General features: G+C 37.9%; 2 pseudogenes; one reads left to right on the top strand and one right to left on the bottom strand.

The window, feature by feature from the left end:
• Positions 1-509: 509 nt before the first annotated feature.
• LOC134937587 (5S ribosomal RNA) lies at positions 510-629 on the bottom strand (annotated as a pseudogene).
• A 6,919-nt stretch (positions 630-7,548) lies between these two features.
• Positions 7,549-7,668, top strand: LOC134937586 (5S ribosomal RNA; annotated as a pseudogene).
• The last annotated feature ends 1,882 nt before the right edge of the window (positions 7,669-9,550 follow it).

Genomic DNA, 9,550 nt, shown 5'->3' with positions numbered 1-9,550 from the left:
TGAGACTTTATATTGGGGGAGTTTTGAAAAATAACAATTGTTGCAAAAAAGTGACGTTTTTTTGTTCAAACAGTGAGGTGGACAAAATGTAGAATTAAACCATGGACCATATTTATACTAGTCACTTTGTGGCATAAAAAGGTTTTGAATACATTTTTTTGACCTTAGAGAAGTAATAGATAACCTTGTACACATGGTATAGGCATAGGAATAATTTATGAATGGTGATGGTCAGTGAGGAGATAAAAATAATTATAAACTAGTATCTGATATCAGTTATGTGCATATGTGCTAGACAGCGTGGAACCATTTAGGATACGTTAGTATATTCATAATATATTACTCAGTCATATACTAGTCATTGGTGATATATATAGATAAAAAGTGCATATGTGTATGACTGGTTGTGAGAGTTGGTGATGTGTTAAATTAATTATTTGCTATCAAGAACCTGTGCAATAGTGATTTAGCCATCTATTAATATTATTTCAAGCCTGACAAGGCTCGCTCTTCTACAGTACCCAATATTCGCAAGTAGTTACCCACTTGTTACTGATTGGGCCCAACACTGCTTAGCTTCCAAGATCGGACGGAATTGGGCGTAGAACCAGTGCGGTATGACTGTAGCATATAATGAAATAAGTCAGGCATATACTATAAAAGTTTTTTATTAAGATAATTAGTGACTATATACAGTGTTTTACAAATAGTGGTGATCGGAAAGTAAGTATGATGATGTGAAGCAAGCTTGAGAAGGAAAGAATTGGCTTATCTGTATCCAGAAGATTTTGGAGGGGGGTACTTCTCTCATAGAAATGGAGCGATTTCATATCCCTCATTGAAGCCCATGGGGTGTGCAGTTTTTAGTTGGAATATCCAAAACATCTCTCTTTGAGAGAGCTTCTTGGCAAGGTCTCCACCCCTTTCGCCACTGGTCACGTGTTCGATGGCTTTGAAAGTCATCTCTTCTGGATTACAATTGTGTTCCAGTTTAAAATGTCTGTACAGCAAGTGAGTCTCTACTTTGTTTTTGATACTTCGTACATGTTCCTGTACTCTAATTTTCAAGGTTCTTTTTGTTTTACCTACATATTTTTTGTGGCATGTACATTCCAACAAATAGATTACGGATGTAATATTACAGTTCATGAATTCTTTGATTTTGAATTCTTGTGTGCCGTCTGTATTGCAAAAAGTTTTTCTGTTAGGATTAAGAAATTTGCAGATGTTGCAGTGTCCACACTTGTAAGATCCGATGCATTTGGGGAGAGAGTTGGATTTTCCCTCTAATGGTATTTCTTTTAGCATGCTGGGCGCGAGGATGTCTTTCAAATTACGTGATTTTCGAAATACTAGTTCTGGTTGTGGTGGAAGGATCTTCTTTAAGATGGGGTCCATTAAAAGTATGTCCCAGTGGGTTCTTAGTGAAGTCCTGATGGTTTGTTCATGAGAACTGTAAGTAGTAACAAAGGAAATAGACTCCTTTGGTGCCGTTTTTTCCTTATAGGTCAGCAAATTTTCTCTCTCCAAATTTCTTGTCTTGGTAACAGCTTTGTCTAGTATAGTTTTTGGATAAAGTTTGTCCTCAAATCTTTTTCTGTATGTTTCAAGTTGTTCCTCACATTCTTCGTTTTTGTTGCAATTCCTCCTTATTCTATGGAATTGAGAGTAGGGGATGTTGTTCTTCCATTTTTTGGAGTGATTGCTCTTGTAGTGAAGGTAGCTGTTCTTATCAACATCTTTTATAAAAATTTTTGTAGACACTGCCTCTTTCTCTCCCATTAAGATTAGATCCAGGAATTCAATGGACTCTTTGTTCAGATTGTAGGTAAAAGATAAATTAAAATCATTGATCTGTAAAAGTTTAAAAAAGTCCAGAAATGATTCGGCACTCCCATCCCATATGATCAGGATATCGTCAATGTATCTTTTATACATGACAATGGATTCCTTGAAGTGTTGCGTGGTGTATATGTGCTTCTCCTCCCATCTTCCCATAAATAAATTGGCGAAGCTTGGGGCAAAAATAGTCCCCATAGCGGTGCCGCACCGTTGTAGATAAAATTTGTCTAAAAATTTAAAATAATTACGGCTTAAAATGAATTTCATAAGATCGCAAATAAAATTCCTATGGGGTTCGGTGAGAGTGTTATCTTTGTCCAAGTATTCTTTGCTTGCTTCAATTCCTTTTTCGTGCTCGATACAGGTATATAAGGATTGCACATCAATAGTTATCCATATATATGACTCTTTCCATTTCACTTTCTTGACTTCATTCAGGACCATGGTGGTATCTTTAAGGTATGATGGTAATTTTTTAACGTACGGATTTAGAAACACATCAACATATTTAGACAGATTTGATGTAAGGGAGTCTATCCCGGCAACAATTGGTCTCCCTGGTGGGTTGGACAGGCTCTTGTGGATTTTTGGCAGGAAATAAAATATGGGGGTCGTGGGGTTGGATTGCATTAAAAAAGAAAATTCATCCTTTGTGATGACGTCTTTCCTCAGTCCCTGTAGGAGTAGGGACCTCAGTTCATCTGTGTATTGATCTTTCGGGTCGTCTGTTAGCACGCTGTAGGAGTTGGAATCTCCTAACAATCTCCGTGCTTCTTGTATGTAATTATCCCGATTCATAATCACCAACCCCCCCCCCTTATCAGCTGGTTTTAAAACAATTTGAGTATTCTTCTGTAGTTTCCGCATCGCTTCTATTTCTCTGTTATGTAGATTCTTGTTGATTACTGGTGGTGGTTCTTTCTCACATAGGTCCTTCTTCACTAGGTCGTAGAAGACGCTGATATTGCTCCCTTTGGATTCTACTGGATAATATTTGCTTTTTTGTTTGAGTCCGGATTTGGAGTTTGCTTCATAGTTAGAGATGACGGCATTCTCTTTTTTCATGAAGTGTCTTTTAAGGGTTAGTTTGCGTACAAATTTATTAAGGTCGATAAAGGTGTCAAATTTATTTAGTCCTTCGGACGGTGCAAAGGAGAATCCTTTGCTGAGAAGTGATTGTTCCGGTTTGGTGAGGGTATGAGTTGACAGGTTGAAAATACCTTTATCCCCTATATTGGAAGTTATAGGTTCCTCCTCTTGAATTCCTTTCCTCCTACCGCCCCGTTTTCCTCTACTTCTGCAAAACGTCTTTTTAGTGGGGAGGCATGTCTGACGTCCTCCTGTATTGTGCTTTTTGGATGTTCTTTTGGTCGTGTTCCTCGGCCTGATGATAAAAAATCCTGTTCATCACTAGATTTGAGTCGATTCAGGACATTAAATCTGTTGTTTGTTCTTGTATGGGGTGTTCTTGGTGATTCTGTTCTCCATGTTGATCTTGTTCTTTGTGGTAGCGTCTTCCATTGGTATCTTTGGTCTGTTTTCTGAGGTTTGTCATATGTTTTAAATCTGCTCCAGTTCTTGGTGTTTCCCTGTTCGTAGTCCCTTTTATCTCTGAGAAATTTTTTCTCCTTCCCTCTTATGACTTCTTCTTCAATGTGATCCAACTTTTTGTTAAGAACATTCTCATTAACCCGGTAGTCGTCTTTGCCTTTATACGGTTCCAATTCAGCTTCTTTATCCTTAATGTCTTTCTCAAGTATCACTGCATTTTTCCTCCTTTCATTTATTAATAATTTCATTAAATTCATGGAGCATGTGTGTAAAATGGAGTCCCATTTTTCAATAAATTCGGGGTCCGTGTTCCCGAGGGTAGGTTGTTTCAAAATTCTTAGACCCCTCGGTATTCTATTAACTTCCACATAATGCTCAAGTCCTTTAATGTCCCACCAATTCTTTATTTCTTTAGCCATTAATCGTTCCATTCCCCAGAACAGGTCGTCTAGATCGCCTGATGGGGGTGCAGTGCTGTTTTGAGTCTCTTCATTAAATATCTTTTGGCACCAATCATTACGTTTATTGGTGCGTTCGTTCAATCTGAACATCTTAGAAATCTACTCACAGATACCAGGCTGCCTTACAAATAGTATCAAGTGAATTGGACAGTGGAAGTATGGCGCCACAGGTGTGTGTGAGATAGATAAATATGACAGAATCAGACACTCCTTAAATAATTCAAGGCGTCAGCTAACCCTCAAGTATTAGGCAGGGATAAACTGTCTGATTCTGTCATATTTATCTATCTCACACACACCTGTGGCGCCATACTTCCACTGTCCAATTCACTTGATACTATTTGTAAGGCAGCCTGGTATCTGTGAGTAGATTTCTAAGATGTTCAGATTGAACGAACGCACCAATAAACGTAATGATTGGTGCCAAAAGATATTTAATGAAGAGACTCAAAACAGCACTGCACCCCCATCAGGCGATCTAGACGACCTGTTCTGGGGAATGGAACGATTAATGGCTAAAGAAATAAAGAATTGGTGGGACATTAAAGGACTTGAGCATTATGTGGAAGTTAATAGAATACCGAGGGGTCTAAGAATTTTGAAACAACCTACCCTCGGGAACACGGACCCCGAATTTATTGAAAAATGGGACTCCATTTTACACACATGCTCCATGAATTTAATGAAATTATTAATAAATGAAAGGAGGAAAAATGCAGTGATACTTGAGAAAGACATTAAGGATAAAGAAGCTGAATTGGAACCGTATAAAGGCAAAGACGACTACCGGGTTAATGAGAATGTTCTTAACAAAAAGTTGGATCACATTGAAGAAGAAGTCATAAGAGGGAAGGAGAAAAAATTTCTCAGAGATAAAAGGGACTACGAACAGGGAAACACCAAGAACTGGAGCAGATTTAAAACATATGACAAACCTCAGAAAACAGACCAAAGATACCAATGGAAGACGCTACCACAAAGAACAAGATCAACATGGAGAACAGAATCACCAAGAACACCCCATACAAGAACAAACAACAGATTTAATGTCCTGAATCGACTCAAATCTAGTGATGAACAGGATTTTTTATCATCAGGCCGAGGAACACGACCAAAAGAACATCCAAAAAGCACAATACAGGAGGACGTCAGACATGCCTCCCCACTAAAAAGACGTTTTGCAGAAGTAGAGGAAAACGGGGCGGTAGGAGGAAAGGAATTCAAGAGGAGGAACCTATAACTTCCAATATAGGGGATAAAGGTATTTTCAACCTGTCAACTCATACCCTCACCAAACCGGAACAATCACTTCTCAGCAAAGGATTCTCCTTTGCACCGTCCGAAGGACTAAATAAATTTGACACCTTTATCGACCTTAATAAATTTGTACGCAAACTAACCCTTAAAAGACACTTCATGAAAAAAGAGAATGCCGTCATCTCTAACTATGAAGCAAACTCCAAATCCGGACTCAAACAAAAAAGCAAATATTATCCAGTAGAATCCAAAGGGAGCAATATCAGCGTCTTCTACGACCTAGTGAAGAAGGACCTATGTGAGAAAGAACCACCACCAGTAATCAACAAGAATCTACATAACAGAGAAATAGAAGCGATGCGGAAACTACAGAAGAATACTCAAATTGTTTTAAAACCAGCTGATAAGGGGGGGGGGTTGGTGATTATGAATCGGGATAATTACATACAAGAAGCACGGAGATTGTTAGGAGATTCCAACTCCTACAGCGTGCTAACAGACGACCCGAAAGATCAATACACAGATGAACTGAGGTCCCTACTCCTACAGGGACTGAGGAAAGACGTCATCACAAAGGATGAATTTTCTTTTTTAATGCAATCCAACCCCACGACCCCCATATTTTATTTCCTGCCAAAAATCCACAAGAGCCTGTCCAACCCACCAGGGAGACCAATTGTTGCCGGGATAGACTCCCTTACATCAAATCTGTCTAAATATGTTGATGTGTTTCTAAATCCGTACGTTAAAAAATTACCATCATACCTTAAAGATACCACCATGGTCCTGAATGAAGTCAAGAAAGTGAAATGGAAAGAGTCATATATATGGATAACTATTGATGTGCAATCCTTATATACCTGTATCGAGCACGAAAAAGGAATTGAAGCAAGCAAAGAATACTTGGACAAAGATAACACTCTCACCGAACCCCATAGGAATTTTATTTGCGATCTTATGAAATTCATTTTAAGCCGTAATTATTTTAAATTTTTAGACAAATTTTATCTACAACGGTGCGGCACCGCTATGGGGACTATTTTTGCCCCAAGCTTCGCCAATTTATTTATGGGAAGATGGGAGGAGAAGCACATATACACCACGCAACACTTCAAGGAATCCATTGTCATGTATAAAAGATACATTGACGATATCCTGATCATATGGGATGGGAGTGCCGAATCATTTCTGGACTTTTTTAAACTTTTACAGATCAATGATTTTAATTTATCTTTTACCTACAATCTGAACAAAGAGTCCATTGAATTCCTGGATCTAATCTTAATGGGAGAGAAAGAGGCAGTGTCTACAAAAATTTTTATAAAAGATGTTGATAAGAACAGCTACCTTCACTACAAGAGCAATCACTCCAAAAAATGGAAGAACAACATCCCCTACTCTCAATTCCATAGAATAAGGAGGAATTGCAACAAAAACGAAGAATGTGAGGAACAACTTGAAACATACAGAAAAAGATTTGAGGACAAACTTTATCCAAAAACTATACTAGACAAAGCTGTTACCAAGACAAGAAATTTGGAGAGAGAAAATTTGCTGACCTATAAGGAAAAAACGGCACCAAAGGAGTCTATTTCCTTTGTTACTACTTACAGTTCTCATGAACAAACCATCAGGACTTCACTAAGAACCCACTGGGACATACTTTTAATGGACCCCATCTTAAAGAAGATCCTTCCACCACAACCAGAACTAGTATTTCGAAAATCACGTAATTTGAAAGACATCCTCGCGCCCAGCATGCTAAAAGAAATACCATTAGAGGGAAAATCCAACTCTCTCCCCAAATGCATCGGATCTTACAAGTGTGGACACTGCAACATCTGCAAATTTCTTAATCCTAACAGAAAAACTTTTTGCAATACAGACGGCACACAAGAATTCAAAATCAAAGAATTCATGAACTGTAATATTACATCCGTAATCTATTTGTTGGAATGTACATGCCACAAAAAATATGTAGGTAAAACAAAAAGAACCTTGAAAATTAGAGTACAGGAACATGTACGAAGTATCAAAAACAAAGTAGAGACTCACTTGCTGTACAGACATTTTAAACTGGAACACAATTGTAATCCAGAAGAGATGACTTTCAAAGCCATCGAACACGTGACCAGTGGCGAAAGGGGTGGAGACCTTGCCAAGAAGCTCTCTCAAAGAGAGATGTTTTGGATATTCCAACTAAAAACTGCACACCCCATGGGCTTCAATGAGGGATATGAAATCGCTCCATTTCTATGAGAGAAGTACCCCCCTCCAAAATCTTCTGGATACAGATAAGCCAATTCTTTCCTTCTCAAGCTTGCTTCACATCATCATACTTACTTTCCGATCACCACTATTTGTAAAACACTGTATATAGTCACTAATTATCTTAATAAAAAACTTTTATAGTATATGCCTGACTTATTTCATTATATGCTACAGTCATACCGCACTGGTTCTACGCCCAATTCCGTCCGATCTTGGAAGCTAAGCAGTGTTGGGCCCAATCAGTAACAAGTGGGTAACTACTTGCGAATATTGGGTACTGTAGAAGAGCGAGCCTTGTCAGGCTTGAAATAATATTAATAGATGGCTAAATCACTATTGCACAGGTTCTTGATAGCAAATAATTAATTTAACACATCACCAACTCTCACAACCAGTCATACACATATGCACTTTTTATCTATATATATCACCAATGACTAGTATATGACTGAGTAATATATTATGAATATACTAACGTATCCTAAATGGTTCCACGCTGTCTAGCACATATGCACATAACTGATATCAGATACTAGTTTATAATTATTTTTATCTCCTCACTGACCATCACCATTCATAAATTATTCCTATGCCTATACCATGTGTACAAGGTTATCTATTACTTCTCTAAGGTCAAAAAAATGTATTCAAAACCTTTTTATGCCACAAAGTGACTAGTATAAATATGGTCCATGGTTTAATTCTACATTTTGTCCACCTCACTGTTTGAACAAAAAAACGTCACTTTTTTGCAACAATTGTTATTTTTCAAAACTCCCCCAATATAAAGTCTCAGATCACTGTATGATAATTGAAAATTCTTTAATAGAATAGACACTAACATATACATCTTTCTATATATTTTTTACTTTTCATACGTGCGCTGCTTCCAAAACGGAATTCTGTACTGTTATATTCATTGGATGCCAGAAACTCCAACAAAATGGCCACAGCAATGATAAATGAAGGACAACTACTACTGTCAAATAGAAAGACTCGGCACTGATGTATGCTTCAGAAATCAAAATCATCCACAAAATGGCCGCCGCGATGACTGACAAGCTGCCCAGCCTATAGATGAAGATCCCGCCCGCAACCGGAAGTGACGCGACGGCAATAACGGAAGAACAGACTGAGAAACATAAACAGACTTGTTCACGGACCGGAAGTGTGGCGCTTGTGCGCATGCGCAATACGAGTACTCCTACAAAGGAAGTGGGGCGGAAGTGACGTCGGCCCCGTCCCCGGACTGTTTTACTGAAGTTTTATAGTATTTAAAACTCGTTTTTCATATATGAAAAGCTCTATGAGGTTGTTTTATAATACACTAAGTAACTGTTATACCCATGTTAAAAAACTCACATAAGGTAATAATATTAGTCCACACAGGAAGTGATGTCACAACTATCCATTCTTAATTGCATGTGCTATAAATAAGAGTACCTGTTCAGTAGTCCCATACCCCCTGATGAAGTCAGAGTGACGAAACGCGTTGGGTGTACCTCCATTGACTCTCCACCTTAAAAAGATAAGCAGCATTCTCTCTTTTTTTGGATATTCTATCATCACTGCCTTTATACTATTTATATTATTGTTTTAGCTATCCTTTTAGTTGGTATTAATTTTTAGCATATACCCTCCGGCTTTTAAACCCACTGTGACATTTTATTATAACTGGTTTTATACCTTGGTTTTATATTTTTTGTATTAATAAATATACTACTATTTTTTTCGTATCCAGTTAGTCTCTTCATATTTTTTATTTGACACCGTTGGTCGCTGTAACCCTCATCCCCCCTCTTTTTATACAATTTAACCTAGGCAGTTTATCCCTGCCTAATACTTGAGGGTTAGCTGACGCCTTGAATTATTTAAGGAGTGTCTGATTCTGTCATATTTATCTATCTCACACACACCTGTGGCGCCATACTTCCACTGTCCAATATATATATATATATATATATACACCGTCTATTGAAATATTGGAGTGCCACTGGTTTCTTTACTGCTATATCTCATTATACAGATGGCACCCGATTCAGCTGTGTTTTAAGGAGTGAGTGCTGGTGTGACCCAAGGTTTTATATATTTACATATATATATATATATATATATATATACTAGGTGCTTCATCGCGCCCTACGGGCGCTCTTCACAACGTTGCAAGG

The sequence above is a fragment of the Pseudophryne corroboree genome, chromosome 6, assembly GCF_028390025.1.
Source record: "Pseudophryne corroboree isolate aPseCor3 chromosome 6, aPseCor3.hap2, whole genome shotgun sequence".
Lineage (NCBI taxonomy): Eukaryota > Metazoa > Chordata > Amphibia > Anura > Myobatrachidae > Pseudophryne > Pseudophryne corroboree.
The sequence above is the reverse complement of the archived record's forward strand: the minus strand, read 5'-3'. Positions and strand labels throughout refer to the sequence as shown.